Source organism: Takifugu flavidus, chromosome 10 (assembly GCF_003711565.1).
Source record: "Takifugu flavidus isolate HTHZ2018 chromosome 10, ASM371156v2, whole genome shotgun sequence".
Taxonomy (NCBI): Eukaryota; Metazoa; Chordata; class Actinopteri; order Tetraodontiformes; family Tetraodontidae; genus Takifugu; species Takifugu flavidus.
The window spans coordinates 10453369-10470220 of NC_079529.1; the positions used below are offsets into that span (position 1 = coordinate 10453369).

Genomic DNA, 16852 nt, shown 5'->3' on the forward strand with positions numbered 1-16852 from the left:
GACAGCCTGTTCCCGACACCGGCGTTCTCCCCTTGGGCCGTTCTCTACAGATTACCTGCATTAGTTCTACACAGGAAGTGTTCTTATCTCACCCCTGCACAAAGTGGCGGCGGCGGCGCTGTTCCCTCCCCAATCACGTTCACGCCGGTCTGGCGCTAAAGTTGGTCCAACTTGCTAGGGTTTAAACAAACAGAACCGAGGCGGAACCGGCCCGGATTTCTTTCCTCCTTCACCTGAGGGATTTAAACGTGCGTCACAGACGGCAGACACGTGCACTTTTATCGACGGGTGTCTGATAGCGCTGCGCCTGTCCTCCCGGACGAGGGCTAACGTTACCGTTGCACGTCGGAGCGAGGAGACGGGCTAGACGGGCTTCCCTGGGAAATGACCCCCGGCACAGAGATGGATGGAGACACTTCCTGCAGCTGGGGGAGGGGGACTGTGAGCGTGCACGTGACGGCCACCGAGGCAGAAAAACCAGCAGGTAGAACCACCACATGCAAATAAAATCACCAATGATTTTTGGATTCATCCCTTTAAAGGCTGGAAAAGCTGTTTTTGCTGCATTTGCTGACATGTTTCCTGTCCGAACAGGCGTAGGAATTCTCCTAATTTATGGACAGATTCCAATTTTCCTGCTCGCACGCACAGGATCAATAAGCGTTTCGGTCCGAGCAGAAGTCGTTTTTCTTCCGTCTTGTCGGGAAAAGGCGAGAGCGAGCAGGACTGAAGGTTCGGCATTATCGTCATGGCGCAGGTGATTTTTCCCAGAACAACAAACAGAAATCCGGGCGATGCGTTTTTGGGACGAACGGCGCTGAGTCATCAGCTAATAATCCTCTAAACCCGCCCAAATCCCTGCACATATGAGGCTGCATTAACCGCGTCCTCGTATGAAATATGTATGAAAGTATGACAAGTATGCGTCTCTGGAGCAGCTTCCTGCCTCCAGGGGAACTTTTACTTTGATTAGCATTCGTTTTGATCCCAGATTACAAATAATCGTTGTAATCCCACGATCAGGAAACCAGTTAGCCCATTTTGCTAATTAATTAGCCTAGTTAGGCTTCTAAAAGTGGATATTTTCATGGTGTTGCGTCTCCAGACGGCCAAACGGGTCACAGTTTTGTCACCGTGATGGTGTCCTGTCGCCATGGCGAGGGGATGGTGTGGAGACCGTGGAGTCACCAGGGGGCGACGAAGGAAACAGAAACACGCAGAAATTGAGGGAAGGGAAACCTGCGGCAGCAGGATGAAGGTCGTTTCCTGCTCTCGTTAAAGCTGCCTCATTAACGCCAGCAGCCCCGCGTTGCCGTGGTGAAGCCCCGCGGCCGCCGAGGGGTTGATGTACGGAGCGGGTGAGTCAACCACAGGAAGACGGCCAGTCTGCAGGACGGACCCCGAGGCCTGTCAGAGCTCCAGGTGCTGGTTGGCCGCCATCTTTGTTTTCCTTCCTCAGCCTTCTGCTGAACCGACAACCCGAGGAGTCCGAGGCTCGTCAGCTCATCTGTGAGGAGCTCGTCCCCGACCGCAGCAGGAGCACGTGAGCACGCTCACGCCTGCTTTAGACATCAGGATAATTACCCCCCCAGCTAATAATGGGGGGGTAATAACCCATTACTGAGGAGAGGCAGGAAAGCACAGGAACAACACTGTCCCAGTATAACCAGTCATTAACCCTCTCTGTCCCAGTATAACCAGTCCGGTTACCCCTCTGTCCCAGTATAACCAGTCATTAACCCTCTCTGTCCCAGTATAACCAGCCCATTAACCCTCTCTGTCCCAGTATAACCAGTCCATTTATCCTCTCTGTCCCAGTATAACCAGTCATTACCCTCTCTGTCCCAGTATAACCAGTCATTAACCCTCTCTGTCCCAGTATAACCAGCCCATTAACCCTCTCTGTCCCAGTATAACCAGCCCATTAACCCTCTCTGTCCCAGTATAACCAGTCCATTTATCCTCTCTGTCCCAGTATAACCAGTCATTAACCCTCTCTGTCCCAGTATAACCAGTCATTAACCCTCTCTGTCCCAGTATAACCAGTCATTAACCCTCTCTGTCCCAGTATAACCAGTCCAGTTACCCCTCTGTCCCAGTATAACCAGTCCATTAACCCTCTCTGTCCCAGTATAACCAGTCCATTTATCCTCTCTGTCCCAGTATAACCAGTCATTAACCCTCTCTGTCCCAGTATAACCAGTCCATTAACCCTCTCTGTCCCAGTATAACCAGCCATTAACCCTCTCTGTCCCAGTATAACCAGTCCATTTATCCTCTCTGTCCCAGTATAACCAGTCATTAACCCTCTCTGTCCCAGTATAACCAGTCATTAACCCTCTCTGTCCCAGTTAAACCAGTCCATTAATTTCCTCTCTGTCCCAGTATAAAAAACCCAAGTCCAATAACCAGTCCCATAACCCTCTCTGTCCCAGTATAACCAGTCCATTAACCCTCTCTGTCCCAGTAGAAACCAGTCCATTTATTCCTCTCTGTCCCAGTATAACCATTCCATTAACCCTCTCTGTCCCAGTATAACCAGTCATTAACCCTCTGTGTCCCAGTATAACCAGTCCATTATCCTCTCTGTCCCAGTATAACCAGTCCATAACCCTCTCTGTCCCAGTATAACCAGTCCATTACCCCCTCTGCCAGTATAACCAGCCCATTAACCCTCTCTGTCCCAGTATAACCAGCCCATTAACCCTCTCTGTCCCAGTATAACCAGTCCATTTATCCTCTCTGTCCCAGTATAACCAGTCCATTAACCCTCTCTGTCCCAGTATAACCAGTCCATTAACCCTCTCTGTCCCAGTATAACCAGTCCATTAACCCTCTACCCAGTATAACCAGTCATTAACCCTCTCTGTCCCAGTATAACCAGTCATTAACCCTCTCTGTCCCAGTATAACCAGTCCAGTTACCCCCTCTACCCAGTATAACCAGTCGTTACCCCCTCTACCCAGTATAACCAGCCCATTAACCCTCTACCCAGTATAACCAGCCCATTAACCCTCTACCCAGTATAACCATTCCATTAACCCTCTACCCAGTATAACCATTCCATTAACCCTCTGTGTCCCAGTATAACCAGTCCATTAACCCTCTCTGTCCCAGTATAACCAGTCCATTAACCCTCTCTGTCCCAGTATAACCAGTCATTAACCCTCTACCCAGTATAACCAGTCATTAACCCTCTACCCAGTGCTCCTGCTGGTTCTGCTGCTGGAGGGGGGGCAGTGATGGAGGGCCCTCTTGAGGGGGGTCCACAGGTTAACCTGTTTCCTGTGTGTAACCTGATGCTGTTGTTGATGTGATTGCTAACCAGACCAGACCAGACCAGGCCAGACCAGACCAGACCAGACCAGACCAGGCCAGGCCAGACCAGGCCAGACCAGACCAGACCAGACCAGACCAGGCCAGGCCAGACCAGACCAGACCAGACCAGACCAGGCCAGGCCAGACCAGGCCAGACCAGGCCAGACCAGGCCAGGCCAGGCCAGACCAGACCAGGCCAGACCAGACCAGGCCAGGCCAGACCAGGCCAGACCAGACCAGACCAGACCAGACCAGCCAGGCCAGGCCAGGCCAGACCAGGCCAGGCCAGGCCAGGCCAGACCAGACCAGACCAGACCAGACCAGACCAGGCCAGGCCAGACCAGACCAGACCAGACCAGGCCAGGCCCGACCAGACCAGACCAGACCAGGCCAGACCAGACCAGGCCAGACCAGACCAGACCAGGCCAGACCAGACCAGACCAGACCAGGCCCGATGGCCACGGAGAGATTAGCCGCCGCCGCTCTGCTGTGCCCCCCTTGGATCATGGGGGGGGCAGCAGGTCCTACAGGTAATAACCCCCCCCCCCCCCCCCCGGCTGTGCTGGACCAGAAGAGGTGCAGCACAGCCATTTTTATTTCATTTCCCCCATTTTTTTTCCACTTGAAGAAACCAGGATGTTATTGGCTGTCCGGTTGCCAGGGGTAACCAGTCTAGACGGAAATGAAACCCGAGGCTCCCGCTGGCTCCTGGCGTTTCCACATACATCAATATCGCCATACATTTCTGAAATGATCAATATCTGACAGGAACCTGCTCCCAACAAACGGATAATTAATGAATAATGGTGATCAAAGGTGTGACCAGTCCAAACTGGGGGGGACCCACACTTTACTGGGCGATATCAACATGCTATCTGGGAAGATGGAAATGGAAATGGCGCCCAGGGGCGGCGGCCCCGCTGCCCCCTCGGTTAGAGCCCATTTCAGACGTCATTACCCTGAGGAGCCATTAGGGGGTGATGGAATCTGCCCCCACTTCCTGTCATTTCAAACAAAAAGCAGCAGGCGGAATGGTAATCTGGAAAAAAACAAGCTAAGTGGGAAAAACGCTCCGTCGCCCGTGCTAACTGAGCAATGTGGCCGGTAAACGGGAGCGCGGCGAGGCGCGGCCGGCCGTCAGAGGTGGCGGGGAAATGAACAACGCCATTTGGCGCTACGCTTTTCAAAAACATTTAACTCGTCTGTCGGGGGGAAAGCGAGCTTCACGGTGACGAGCCTGCCTGCTGTAGCATCGTCGCAAATAAGCGCTACAAACTCAGTCGTCCTGTGACAAGCGCTGGGCCACGCCCCCTGTCGTTGGGGGGCGGGGCATGTCACGCCCCCTGCCGTTGGGGGCGGGGCATGACTCGCCCTGCAGCAGCGGAAGCTAGCGTTTTCACTTCTCAGTGTTAGCATTTCTGCCATTTAATGCTATTTGGGATTTAAAACCCAACTTTCAGAACTAACCTGGGGATTCGTGGACTCAGGAAGTGATACCTGCGGCTCCTGCCGTGACCTCTGAGCAACACAGAGAGGCTCAGTCACAGAGCGGCGGCGGTGAACAAACCGCAGCCCCGCGGCGGCCCGATGGCGCTGCGATACCCCGGCTGTAGCCGAGACGCTGCGGGGCCGACGGAGAGCTTGGAGATGAATCACAAGACCAGACCGCGGTGTCTCCCCTTAACCAGGTGACCGGGAAGACGGAGAGCCTGGTGGTTCCTCCAGAACAACAACCCAAACAAGACAGAGGTCACTCGGCGTTCTCCAACTCTGCAGGGTCGACCAGGAGGGAAGCAGCCCCTCCGACAGGAGAGGGTAGAATGTCACCTCGCAAGACGCCGGGAATTACAGGGAATAACAGATTACAGACGAATGCGGTGGAATATTCCGAGGTCGGGCTGAAACCGAAGACCCTCCGAGGGGCTGATGGCACACCAGGCTGCTGAGGCAGCGCTCAGTCCCGCTCCAGCAGAGGATGAGCTCCGGAGCTGCTCCGCATCTATTCCAACACAAATAACCACCAGCTGCTCCAGGGAACAGCTCCTCCGAGGGCAAAAACACACGTTGTCTAATGGGATTCTGCTGCTGCTCCAACCTGCAAATAATCCCGCAGATCCCGGAGACAATAATGAGCAGCTGCGGGGTTAAAGCAATCACGATCCTCCTGCGCTCGGCTTTAATATGTTCCCCATAAATCTGCAAAATCTGATCTTGATTTTTTTTTTTTTCCCAAACACAGGCGAGGAAAAAATAAACCCGGGTGTCCAAATTCAATTACCGCGGAGCCACACAAGGAGACGTCTTATTAGTTCAATATCTGCTCAAGTTGGCGCTGCGGGCGCGAATTAATGAGGCGTTTATTTACGCATATTGTTCAGAAATGTGCGCTGGAGCAGCGAAATCATCCCGATAATAACAGGGAAACTGTCGGGGAAGCCTCAGAAACAGCGTCGCGCCAGCGAAAACCGCCAAGCCAGCCAGAACCGAGCCGAGCCGACGCTCCGGACCGTGAACGCAACTTGCGCTGACTTTAAACACACTTTAGCTCTGGTTTACGTGGTGATGGCGTGCGGTTTTACTCCGGTGTGGTAAGTTTCAGACCCGGACTGTTGCAGCCGAGGTTGCAGCACCAACCTCTGAAACCGTCCGCCAGCCGAACGAACCGAACCGAACCTCTGCTCACCTTTTTATTGTTCTCCTCGTTCCCCCGCTGTGAACGCAGAACCCCCGCCGTCGCCTTCTCGCCAAGCGGAGCCGGAAAGGAGCGCTGAAGTGGCGCCCGGGGGGCGACTTGGGTTAGTTTAGGCTAGTTTTCTTCAGGTAGCGGTTAGTTAATCCCAGAGCGGCGGAGCGGCGGAGCGGCGCCCCTCTATCCTGCGACGAGACCCGAGCCAGACTGAGAGCACAACAGCCGAGCAGCCGCCCAGGCCACGCCCACCCGCACGCGTCTGACAGCTGCGACAGCCAATCAGGGCTCGGCGTCGGGACTGCCTCTGCGCCCATTGGTCGGTTTTGTCCCGCCCACAGCGGCTCACTTTCCCAGATGTTGGAAGCCAGAAAGTTGGAGCCTGTTACTGTGAGCAGCCAATCAGAAGGCAGGAGAGGAGATTTAAGCTTTAAACACGCGCATAGTTTCACTTTGTGGGAGGAGCTTGTTTAATGGTGAACCACAGCGGTAAATGGGTTGTTTTATAACCCACTTTTGAGCTTTTAGCCCGGTTTTTGCCTGTGACTTTTCAATTTAGCCTCAATAATTACTGTCACAGATCAAATATAATGTTCAAAATACCACCACACAACGTTGGGGTTAAGGGTTGGATCATAGCATACAATAGCATGTCAACCATATGAAGGTTGCATTTCTTTTACACTGCAAAATGATCACAGTTGTTGAGCAGTAGCAAAAATTAGCAAGTGCTCAGATAAACGATGTTTAGTCTAGATACAAATAAGCAAAACCCTGTGGGATATCTGAGTTGCCATTTTAATCAAAGCTGACAATAATATTCCAATGTTATTGTATCAACGGACCAATTAAAACAACAGTTTTAAACCAATTAAACTTTGAAGGTTGCAGCTAAATCGGAATAATGAAGTGGGGGTTTGTTAATTATACCGTGCCTGAATCCATCATTGTTTGCATGATTAAATTAAACTTTATTTAAACTATTTAAACACAAACGTTACTCAGACACCTGTGAGGAACAAAGGTCGACTCGGCGTTTGAGGGTAATCTCATAGACGGCCGAGTGCAAGTGGCATCATTTATCTTCAGACTTCATCACTTTCATTTTCATGCCCGTCAGTCTTTTGCTAAAATGCTAACCCTGTGATGAGCAAAAGGAGCTGGTGGGGCTCCTGCAGCCACTGTCTACCCCAGTTATGATACTGTTGAACAAGTAACACGACCTCCTTTTGGGTCAGCGCAGCGACAACGCTGCAGCTAACGCGCTCTGCTCGGGTCGTTTGGCGACGCTGCGGTGGGGCCCTTTCGTACGGGAGAGCAGCTCGGAGCGCTGAGATCCACGTGGACTGCTGGAGTCTCTGGTCCAAGCCTGTAAGGGGGCCTGAAAGGCTGCTCTCATATTTCACATTTTCCTGACTCTTTTTCTTCAGAGCGACCGAGCTGCATCCTGCATGTAAAACACCTCCAGCGCCCGGGGGCCCGGCGCTCTTCAGATGTCTCCAGCAGCAGACGACACAGTCACAGTTTGGGAAATTGAATCGTTTCAGCAATTTTCAGAAAATATAGAAATAATCAAGCGAAGTGGGAGCTAACCTGCACCTGAGTACAGCTCACTTCCTTCAACAAAGGCCAATTTGAATCTGCAGGCAGAGGCTGCTTAGCTTAGCTTAGCATTGAGACATGGATCTTCCCACCATGCTGGCGATGCATCAGCCAGGATGAAGCTCCGTCCCTCCCATGCTGCAGCTGCGTGGGGCGAGCCTTTCTAATGGCTGAGTCCCCCACCACGGAGAAACCAGAGGGACAAACGAGAGGGACAAACGAGAGGGAATGGCTCCGTTTCTGCCTGACAGAAGCAGAATCAGCCTCCCAGTGAAGCAGCAGAGGTGTGGAGGGTCAGCCAAGGTCATCACCCGTCACTGCTGAGTAAACAACACCAGTCACTTCAGCTCTGATCCACTGGGCAGCACCTCCGAGTCTTCTCGTCCTTCTGCTCCGCCTCGGCTCTAAACGATCCTCCGGTTCTGACGGCCGGAACGTTCACAGACGTCACTGGCTCCTGGTTTTGGGAAGAAGCTTCACCTCAGAGCCAATTAGGAGGAAACGTGCGACTTCCGCGTTTCATGTTTGGTCCCGCGGGGCCCTGACGCGTGGGGAGCAGAGGTGTGAGCCGAATCCGGCGGAATGACGACGGCGCTCCGGGAGGCTTTAGCGTCGTCCTCTCGGCTGAGAATATCGACCAAGCCCCCCACCCCCGACTGTCACGCCATTAAAATATGTTAATGTATTAATGCTATTCCACCGGGAGAAGACAAGGGGAGGCAGTTTGGATTGATGGCATCTTCAAATGCACTGAAATTATGGGCAATTTGTGGGTTTGTTCCACCCTGGATCTTTTGAATCTGTATGTGACGGAGGGGATCTGCATATATTGTGTGAATATTTGAACCCCGGCCGACTGATGTGGCTTTTTATTCATTTTACAGCGCGCTGGCTCCTGACTTCTGCGACTGCGGAGTGTTGAACATCTTTCAGCGCGGAGGCTCGCAGCTGTATATTCCCCGATTTGAAATCAAATATGATCCCGTCACGTCGTCCCGGGCCGAACAGGAAATCTGCCGGAAAGACGGAGAGGAACGCCGGGAGGAGGGAGGCACAAAGGGAGATTCCAGCCCAGAACCATCGGACAGGATCAGAACAGAAACAGACCTCATGTGTTTGGGAATCAGCCCGATTCCCACTGCTCCCAGTTGGGGCTGTCAGTGGCGGACGGGGGCTAACGACGGAGCGGCCCCCCACAGGCATTGGTGGGCTTTGGCCACCCGTGACCCTGTCAGCAGTTCACCGCTGTTCCTTCGACTGAGCCGTAAAGAAGACAGATTTATTCGCCTGTTTTAGGACGATACACCTGACCAAGCTAATGCTAACAACAGCTGGACGTTTGGCCCTCCATCTGGACCGAAGCCTTCCCGACCCGAGGGTCACATGGTACCTTTTAGCTTCAGGACAAATCAAAGCAGAGCAAATTGAACCGAATCCTCCGCAGCTTCTGCTGACAAAGCCTCGCCTCCTCGCCAGCCTGTGGACGTCTCAGCGGACTGTGGCGCTCCGACAGACGCCGGCGCGCTCGTCCGCGTTTCCTCCGCTGCATACCAACGACGTGGAGCGGCTAACACGCTTGCTCGGCTCCCTCCCTTTCTCCAGAGCCACCGCTGATAATCGGAGCCACGCAGGAACATCGGGTCCGTTGATATTCACACCTGACTTTCATTTATCAAACTCAGAGAAAAGGCAGAAATCCGAGTAAAACAGGCGGAATTTGTTTACTAAGACTCAAGGATTAAATTACATATTCATGTATTCATCATCAGCGACGTGTCACACACGTTTACACTCATGTTTACATCAAAACGCAACAGTTTTAATGAATAATTCGCCTTCACTCCAGAAGCTCAACTTACGCTGGATTCCTTTGTTCTGGTTCTGAACCGGACTCATAAAGGACCCCCCCCCACACACACACACACACACACACACATCTTCTGTACCTTCTCTGCAGGTCAGCTCTGAGTTTAGCTTTCCGCCTGGTTCTCTACGTTAGCATTGTTAGCATGGGCGGAACACACAGCGACTGTGGATTCACGGAGTCGTCCTGGTTCACATGGAGGATGGAGCAGATTTATGAAACACGTGTGTCTGCAGCAGAGCAGCACGTAGATCTGCACACCACACACACCACACACACCACACACACACCACACACACCACACACACCACACACACCACACACACCACACACACGCTGAACACATTCTTGCATGAACTCAGTCTCGCTGTCAAGCTGCACAACATCAGAAGTGGATTCCATCAGCAGGAACGGGTTTGAGTGATGCTCCGCGAGCACGCGTTATTCACTTAGTCCATTGTAAAGCAATAAATTCCAGGCTGCAGATCCTTCAAATCAAAGTGCTCCTGCATTAAACATCAGCTCTGAGCGCCTCTGAGGTTAATATTAAAATACTCTTCTTCACCCTGCAGGATTCAGGAACCAGTGAGCTCCGCTCGCTGCCGTGGACGGGGGGGTCAAAGGTCACGGTGTCCGTGACAGGATGATGAACTGCTGGAGGCTCGGTATGGAGACGTGTGACGACAGAGAGGAAAAACAGGGTGGGGACTTTTAATCCAGCAAAGACCGAGAGCCTCCTGTTTACCAGGCTGCAACAACCCATAACGAGAGCAGATGTTCTCCCGCAGCAGCAGATCCAGTCCTCCATCATCACCATCATCATCTTCCCAGAATACTTCTGCTTCGGAATCTGCTGCCGTCCTCAGGCTGAAGGAACGCTGATTATTTCCAGCAATCATCGCCTCCCACCGCCGCCGCGCTAGCATCACAGGCCGGCAGAGTTAAAAAGCAGAAGATCCCGATCTGTGCTGTGAAAGACGAAAAGGGGGAGATGACAGCGGCCCAGTGGTTGGAACGGGAACGGGGGGGGGGGGGGTAATCTGCAGGAGAGAGTTCCTCAAAGCACTTCAGAGAGCATTCGCCATCGCCCCGGCGCCCAATTTAGCAGGAGAGGATTACAGATCCAGATTATCTGAGCGGAGATATCAAGGCTGCCCCCCCCCCCCAAAGCATCATTACCCTCCTGAAGAAGACAGGCAGCAGATCTTCATCGTTCCTTCTACGGGTGGGTTTGGTCTCTCACACCGCAGGTCCAGGTCCCTTTGTGGAGGTCTGCCTCACCTCTAGTCCGACTGACACTTTAGAGTGGACATCAGCGACCGGCGGCCCGTTTCCATGGCAGCGGCTAACTTCTCAAAGTCCTGATGACATCAATCATTTTCACGGCAGAGTCTCAAACAACGAGCCGCTGTTTCGCTCCTGCCTGAGCGATGGCGTCCTGAGGGTCCTGTGGCCTCGGCGTGCTTTGGTGGTCATCAGGGAGGCGTCTCAACCCGTGAAAAGGGTGAGAGCAAGAGCAGGCGACGAGCCGGCGCTGCGGCGATCTGAGGCTCTGAGACACACCTGGTGCCTCTCACCTCACGGACAAAAAGCCGAGGCCAGAAGCTCCGGTAAAGTCCAGATCGGTTCTGGTACAAGATCCTCAGAGGGAAGCTGAGGGTCACCTTAGTGCACCTGGATTCATGTAGGAAAGAGCTGAAAGGAGAGCTGTTAGCTCCTGCTCATGCTAACAGAACCAACATGAAATCCATAAAAAGAGCTGCGGCCTAAATCCATTATTCTGTTAATCATCCGCCCACCAGCTCCTCTGTTAGCGGCGCGCTAACCGCTGAGTCCTCAGAGGCACAGGAACAACACATGCAAATCTCCTCTTGGTGGGCGTTGTTGGGGGTTTGGATCAGCCGGCGGGACCAGGTGGGAGCCAGCAAACTCTGGCCGGCGGACGTTTACCAGCCGGGCTCACGTTGGGTCGACCTTGCTAGCTAGCTAGTTCCCCGACTCCCTGTCTGGGCACAAAAGAACCACCCCCACCGCCCCCACCGCCCCCACCACCCCCGAGGTCAGTGGTTTAAATGATCCTGGACGGTTTTGGATGGTGGATGAATAAATGTGAGCGGTGATTGAACGTTCCACTGCATCCGTCAGCGGAGCCTCCGGAGCGCCGAAACCAGGAGTTTTTCCCTCTTTAATGACTGCGGATATTTATCGGAGTCAAATATTAGCCCCGTTATTAAAAGCCTAATCTCGCCAGGCCGCCGTATCGGCCTTCCCTCGGAAAGGTTAGCCACAAGTTGCCGAGCAGGGAGCGCTGGAAATGAGCCGGACACGGCGGGTTGTCCGGAAAATGTCACAACTTTAATGTCAAGAAAATGCCAAGATAATATCAGATGTAGTTAAACACGGCTGCTGGGATCATCGTCTCCACAGAGGATTTAACATCGGAATGCCAATAATCGGAAAACAGAAACAGAGCTTATTGATTCAGACGAGTTCTGTCTGTAATCTGAGTATAACAGCTTATAAACACGCATCATTCTATAGGTATTATATATGTGCATGAGAGCAGATTTGGTATTTCTACATAATAACTAAAGCAGTGGAGTCACCACCTGGAAAAGGATCACTTCCCTTAACGAGTAAATACAGGAGCCTCGTCACCGACACATCAGATCACATTAGGATCAAATGTAACCTGATTAACCAGATTAATCTGATTAACTGCAATAAGGCTCCAATAATAACAGTCTGGTCCATAATCTGATCACAACGCGTGGATTAAGATTGTAAACAAATCAAGAAACTCATCAATACAATCAGTGAGATGTTCTGATTGACGTCTAGAGGAGAACACACCCTCCCAACACAGGGTCAACGTGTGTGTGTGTGTGTGTGTGTGTGTGTGTGTGTGTGTGTGTGTGTGTGTGTGTGTTCTTACTCACGCTGCACAGTGAGGACCAGGAGACATAGTTCCCTGGCCAACATCTGGTCCGGTCAGTTTGGGGGTTCAGATTAGAACTAGATTTAGGTTAGGATTAGGACTGACATTAGGATCAGAATCAGGATCAGAATCAGGATCAGAATCAGGATCAGGCAAATGGAACAGGAGTCCTCACAAAGATAGAAGTACCACAGGGTGTGTTGATAATCAATGCCAGCATGTGCGAGTATGATTTAAAGGTCACACACACACACACACACACACACACACCACACACACACACACACACACACACACGCACACACAGACAGGTTACCCCTCCCCAACCCCTCCGACTGATGATGAAAACGCCGCCTTTATTTGCACGCGGCGCTGTGACATCATCAGCTGTGGCGCCGCTGGATGGCTCTGAAATGAGGATCCTGATGGAAAGGTAAATCCATCACATCCTGTTTCATTTCTTCCTTCCTCCTGAGCTGCGGCGTGTGCCGTGCGGCGTGTCTTCCTCTGTTTGTCTTGTATTTTCCTCAGAGATCAGCTGTCAATCACCTGGTGTGGACGGCGCCCGGCGGCGGGATCCTCTCCGTCTCCCGCTGATGAGGATGGAGGAGGCGCAGCTCTTCTTCATCCGTGGCAGGAGAAACACCTTCTGCTGGTTAACGCCGATATTCCCACAGATTGACATTTACGGGAGGTTTTGGCGACCCCTTCTGGCACGTGGGGTCATTACAGGACTGATAAATACAGCCACAAATTCAGCCTTTGTTCGTATGAGAGATTAAACGTAACGGGTCACTTAGAAATGAGGAGCGGGGGTTAGCCTGTTAGCACGACTGCTGGAAAGCTGGAATTTTAAATGTCCGGAAAAGACGACGGTAAAGACGATGACCACGATCACCCTTTTGAGGAGTGGATTTGTCCAGTTTTCACTCTTCTCTTTAACCTCAGAAGCGTTTCGCACCACAATAGGAGATGGCTACGTTAGCTTTGTTAGCTCCGTTAGCTCCGTTAGCAATGTGCTACTTCAGCAAAGACCAAGACGGGATTGAGGAGTCTCTCCTGGTTCTGCAGGATCAGCCAAGAACCGTGACGTCTCTGTTCTGGGAGAACTTTGTCCTTTAGAATAGTCGTTCATTTCAAAAGCTTGTTTTCCAGCTCATTTGGCTAAAACGACGTTCACACTTTCCTCGCCAGCAGCACTGGGAGACAACCAATCAGGCTTCGGCATTCACCTCTGGATGACATCACTGATGAGGTCATCAAGGAGAACGGCACGGTGAACGGATTAAAACATCTTCTGTTAGCATGAAACAGCCACCAAAGAGCTTAGCTTAGCTTAATGTGAGGACAAGGTCAGCCCAGACCTGAGACACAGGTGAGGAGCGTTAGAGGTGAGGAGCGTTAGAGCTGCACAGGTGAGGAGCGGCACAGGTGAGGAGCGGCACAGGTGAGGAGCGTTAGAGCGGCACAGGTGAGGAGCGTTAGAGCTGCACAGGTGAGGAGCGGCACAGGTGAGGAGCGGCACAGGTGAGGAGCGGCACAGGTGAGGAGCGGCGGTTGGTCCTGGTTTACCCCTGAAACCAAAGCAGTTTCTGCTCTTCGGCTACATTTGGGATTTCCTTTTCCCGCTTCAGTCTGTCCTCACGTCTTGTTCCGTGGTCACGGACCTTCACTCCTCCGCACGCCGTGGCCTCTGAGAGCTCGCCACGGCTCATAATGTGCCACTTCCTGTCGAGCCATAATTCAATCACGCTGACACGGGAGATATGCGGCGGCCGCTCCGCCCGGTTCCTCGCCCTCCTCATCGGCTGATAACAGACAGTGATTGCACTCTGTCACTTTTATTCCCTCGTTTCCAGGGAGAGAGCTGGGCCGGCGAGGAGGGAAGAGGGTGGCGAGCTGTGTCCGCCTGATCACATCAGCCCCCCCATCAGCCAGGAAGTGCGGCGGCGGCGGCGGATGTCGCAGCGCTGACATTTCTCTCTTCTGCCTCCGGGTCAAAATGTGCTGTTAGTTGTGTTTTGACCACCAGAGGGCAGCAGATCCGACTGAGCCCACGCGAAGGACCCGGAATTCTCCAGTAATAAACCTGGCAGGAAGTGGTTCACTTCACTTCCTGCGCTGATGCCTCTGCAGGTCCCAAACGGACACTTGGACATCGGTGATGGGAGCCTCCGTCCGCTCTCCGAGAACAGGGAGTGGGAACGTGGCGTGATCCGTGTGACGGCGGGCTCTTTTCCCCTCACCAGCCGTCGTTCCCGCCGCTGAGATTCCAGGTCGGAGCTGAACTCCAGCAGAACGCTGAGTCAGCAGATGTTGGAAATTTGTTCCTCTGGCAGCCGTGAGAAGTTTTGCTGACACCTCATCCTGGAAGGACGGACGCCAGTTTCACGGACGGTCCGGGTCTCATCCCAACGGTGCCGACTCCTCTGCTTTCCGGGTCTGAACAAGTTAAGTTCAGCTGTGATGAAAGAAAGGAGTAATCAGACCAAACGAGGAGACTGCTGAGAGAGGAAAAGTGGAACTAACCGGCAGATGAGAAGACGTCCCTCGGAGCGCCGAGCTCTTCCTCTTGACTCAGCTCATTTGATTAATTTCCGACATTAACTGCTGAAAACAGGAATCGCTTCTGCCGAACGCTCGCTGAGCGGTTGCGTAACGGCCGCTCAGCCTCTCCCGCCTACTGATGAAGCCGCGGCGGCCCAGAGCGGAGGCGCTCCCAGTTTAACCTCCAGTTACAGAAGCAAAAGAATCGGCTCCGGATGCGGGAATGATCACAGGGAATGTTGCAGGAAGGCTTCCTCAAACACGGCTGTCTTCGGAGAGGATGAGCAGAGGCAGAGCTGAGAGGTGAGGGACTCCGGTTTAATCCACAATCCCACCCGCGGCTACGTGCTAGCGCAGCTCTGTCCTTGTTTTGCTGCTACACAGCAGAATTCCCACGGATCAGGGACAGGGAACTCTGCTGGGCCAGCACAGACAAACATCCCAAAACCCACTTTGGAAATGAGCTCCAGCCTCGAAGGTAAAAGTGAGTCTGAACAGAGTTCCGGAGTTCCGGGCTGGATGAGAAAGTTCTGGAACCAAGTCTGGAACTGTGTACGATGTTCCCATCGAACGGCGTTAGCCTCAGCTAGCACCAGGGTTCCTGTGCACCCTGACCCAGAGTGGCGTCAGCACGATCCTGAACAGGTTCGGACCGGTTCCGCTGCAGCAGGTGGAACCGGCGTGTGTTTGCTGCCTTCCTGAGCGATGTTCCCACGGAGCGACGTTAGCCGCTCCAGCTCGGGGTCGTTTTCAGACCATCTGCACCAGGAACACCTCAGTGCTCCCATCATGCATTGTGACAGCCACGGCTGTTTACTGCGAACATTAAAGGTCCGCCACGCTTATTCCATATGGACCGGGTCGCCTTCCCGCCCCCACACAAGCTGTGTTTGCTTCCATCCTCTCCGCCGCCAGACTCAAAGGTCTATTTATGGGATGGAAACCAGCGTAGATCCTGTTGTGTTCAGGTGTGATGAGGAAGCTGCTGCGGCATCACAGAGTCGGGGAAAAGAACCGCTTTGAAAAAGGGCGACGACTGGCGTGATGACATCACACGTGCTCGGAGCTGCGCGGTAATATGGAAGCGGATCCAGATGAATCCAGCCTATTTCTGTGGAGCGGAGCGGAGATCGCTAACCCAGCTAACACAACAATGTGTCAAACTCCGAAAAACTCACATCAGATTCAGTGTTGGGAATAAAACTCCTCAACTTTTGCCACTCAGGCGTTGAGCTAGCTAACAATCAGGTGCTGGAACCCTCATGGGTCGCCCAGAGAAGGTCCCCGGCTAATTAGCCGACAAGGGTGGACAGACGCGATCCTGCTGTAAATGGGCCCCTGGATTATGATTCCAGGAAACTGAAATCCGGTCCTGAGCTTGATTGGAAGACTGTGACCAGTCCTGCTAACTAGCTCAGGCTAACATGAGCTGCATTAGCCTCTCAGCTGATGCTTGTTGTCAGAAGTGACCATGGAGGCTTCCTTTTAGCGGCTACATCTGCGAGGAGCTAGCTGCAGTATTTTGCGCTGTTCTTAATATAATGAGACGGTCCGGGGAGGCCACGGGTCAGAACAGAACATTCTGACATTTCCACACAGAACAGCAGCCCAAATGCAAAGTGGGGATATTGACCAGAATATTTTAATAATTCTCGCAGGCTCAAAGCCGCAGATTAGCGTAGCAGCGGTGTAATGCGACGCAGAGCTAAGCCAGTCTGATCCTGTGCCGGCGACACGAGGACAAATAACGCGCAGACAGAGACGCCAGAATTTATGGGATGTACAGTTCATTAAGCAGCACTCAGGAGGGGCTTATCATTAGCTCGCAGTTAGCATGCATACATTAGCCGGCAGTAATTGAGCTATAACTTAGAGAAGCGATGATACGCTGGAACTA

General features: G+C 52.7%; 1 protein-coding gene and 1 long non-coding RNA gene across 2 annotated transcripts in view; both read right to left on the reverse strand.

The window, feature by feature from the left end:
* The window catches only part of sema6e (sema domain, transmembrane domain (TM), and cytoplasmic domain, (semaphorin) 6E), a 68223-nt gene extending 61995 nt beyond the window's left edge, over positions 1–6228 (reverse strand). The window contains 1 exon segment of the mRNA XM_057044847.1: positions 6002–6228. The gene's annotated coding sequence lies outside the window, so the exon portion shown is untranslated.
* Positions 6229–11803: 5575 nt separating this feature from the next.
* Positions 11804–16426, reverse strand: LOC130533120 (uncharacterized). Its single transcript, XR_008952488.1, has 2 exons — positions 14938–16426; positions 11804–14869 (listed from the first exon to the last, which is right to left on the reverse strand). It is a non-coding gene; the product is annotated as an uncharacterized LOC130533120 (long non-coding RNA).
* Between the last annotated feature and the right edge of the window lie 426 nt (positions 16427–16852).